Source organism: Gymnogyps californianus, chromosome 1 (assembly GCF_018139145.2).
Source record: "Gymnogyps californianus isolate 813 chromosome 1, ASM1813914v2, whole genome shotgun sequence".
In the NCBI taxonomy this organism is placed as follows: domain Eukaryota; kingdom Metazoa; phylum Chordata; class Aves; order Accipitriformes; family Cathartidae; genus Gymnogyps; species Gymnogyps californianus.
This window is the reverse complement of record NC_059471.1, coordinates 211541994-211544841: the sequence shown is the minus strand read 5'-3', so window position 1 is coordinate 211544841 and position 2848 is coordinate 211541994.

Below are 2848 nucleotides of genomic sequence, written 5' to 3'. Positions count from 1 at the left end.
TGTCCCTAGCTTCTGAGCTGTGGGTGCCCACCCATTCCTAAAGACGCAGATGCCTTCAGAAGTACCAGAGACAGCTGGATCCATCACAGCCAGCTCTGAGCACTACGAGCTTAAAAAACCCCAAGCTCTTCCTTCGTGGTTGGCTCTTGCAATGCCAGCTGACCTCAGCAGCTGGTGAGCTGACGTGCAGAAGTCTCCTTCACAGAGATGTTGCTCCTGTTGAGGTCCTACAGCTCCCCAAAGGGATCCCCTTCTCCCTCGTGACCACCTAGCCTGGGAAAAAGGCTGAATAAGAGGATATTTTATTACCTTTCCCCTCTTCAAGCACCAGCCACTGAGGTTGCCAATCACATCTTGTGGTCAGAATGCAGACGTACACCCGGAAGGCGACTCTTCCCAACTGTTCACCAGACGTTCAGTGAAAAAAAAAAAATCAGTAAAACAGTAAGTACTGGCCATCGTGCCCATCCGTTCCCCCCGCAGTCACTCAGGTTTGCTCCCTTCTCACTGCAGCACTCACACTAATTTTCATATCTCCTAAGTAGAAAAGGGTCACTCCTGAATTTCTAGCAAAACATGAAATCAAAATACCTAAAAAAAAAGGGACAAAACTATTCTGACTTTATATACTGCCACAGATAATTTTAAGAGTGTTATTTTTCCCTGATGCAGGGGGAAAAGCAGAAGGCTGAGGAAACCAACATATTAAAGAGAGATAACAGATACTAGCTTTTCAAGAATATATGCTACTTATCAAATGTATTGATTAGGCTAGTGAATATTCCAATTATTAAATTCTTTCTTTTTAATCTCTGCCCTTCTCACAACTTTGATGGAGTTTTACAAGCAGCCTTCTCATACAGAGGGAAGGAAGTTGGTGCATGCAGAGGTACCTATATATGCAAACAAAAATACATTACATTTGTATAAATGACTGGACATAGCTAATAAAAACAACTGTTCGCTGTTGCTTTCTCATAGCTTTTTGATGCCAGCATCTCAAAAAACTTCATTTAAAGATCTCCTTTAAGTGTCTTACTTAAAGCTGCATGTCTTTGGACTTGCTAGCCCAGTACCATATACCCTCCTACAGCTTATGCTTGATCTGCAGTCTCTTATTGAGCAAAACAAATCATAAAACTTCTCATACAAATCACTGCACTCCTTAACCGATTAGGTGATGCTAACAGAGGACTTCCCAACTCAATAATCACCCACTCAGCGGCACATTTCAGCCGGCTGAGCCAGGAAGCACTTTGGGATGTAAATTCCAGCCATCAGGAAACATCAGGAGAGGCTTCGACCATCACTTCACCCGAGAGGGGTTTTGCTGGTAGCTGGCTTCAGCAGCTCCAAAGGGAAGTTTTCCCCTGAAAGTCCAGACGGTTCTTGCCACGCAGGTTGGCGCGATGGTTGCCGATTTCCACTCAGCTTGCTGGATAAGCAGCCTTCCTCCGCACACCCTTCCCCTCGAAGATGAACCTTCTACCATTCAAGGCACGTCTAGGGAAGGAGAAGTGTTGGTTTCACACCTGGCTGACGAACCAATCAACGTAACAAGTGAAAAAACCCCAGTATCTTATCAACTGGTACCAGTCTTCCTGCTCAGGGTGAGCTTCTTACACACATCTAGCACCGGTTTCAAATATGACAGATCTTTGTAACAAGTACTTTCACACAGAAGTACTCAACTGCTTTGCACGCATGTGATCTAGTTAGGGATTTTTTAATCTAATAAAATAACCTATGTAACAACAGTCTTGTCCACAACCATAAAGAAAATGAACAGAAGCCAGCTCCATAGTTTTGTATCAGGATACAGAACAAACTTCACAAAATGGCAGGAAAAAAAAGGAATTAAACCAGTACTTTTTGCACAGACAACTGGTTTTTGATGCTTTATTTTCAGAACTGCTGTGAAAAACCTAACAATTTTTTTTCTTTTCCAAAGAAAGTCAAAAACACAGTTACTGCTTTGAGGTTGTGTGGTGAACATGCAACTCACAGGCTTCTTCTCCAGGAAAAGGAGCGTGAGGTTCTGTGTGGTTTAGGCTACTCACAAGGCAGGAGGGGGAAGGAAAAAAAAAAAAAAAAAATCTAGCTTTGCAAAAGGTGTCTGTTGAGAACACTACTGAGTGGAAAAAAGATGAGCCAAGTTTTGCCAGAGTCGTCACTAGGAGCAAGACTGGAAGTTTAAACCTTGGATGATGCACAAGACTGGTTCATCTCTAGTGACTCATTTTTCACAGACAGAAGCCCTCACAATTCATGCTGGTAGCAGTGATAATTATCCAAGATTTTCTTCTTCCTGGTCTGAATATCAAGGAGTGAATTCCACAATCTGGGAAAAGCTTTAAAAAGAGCTGGTTCAGTGAATCGGACTCAGTCCCGTCCAGCAGAAGAACCGCATGGTGTGTCTCGGCAGAGTGGAGACAGCAGTGAGCCTGCTGCAACGGGGCAGCTTACCGTGCCGTCGGGGAAAAGACGGGTTTCAGCATCCGTTCCACTGACAGGGCTGCTCGCGAACCCTCGTCTAGCTTACAGCAGGCGCAGCCAGGAGGACTTGCAGAGGAAACAATTCAAAACCGTTGCATACTTTGTGCTGACAAGTAAAATAAACAAAATAAAGTGGATAATACACTTGGAGATAACCTACTTGCCCCCAGCTCTGGCACGCAGGCGGAGATATTCTAGATTACCACTGGACATCGCAGCTTGCAGAATTGATAAAGGAGTATAACAACTATCAATATAATTACACTTGCAATAAAAATAAAAAAACCCGAGGATTTCTCCTCTTTCCAGTTTGTAATTCAGCTAGGAATCAAAAAAGTTCATGCACTTATAC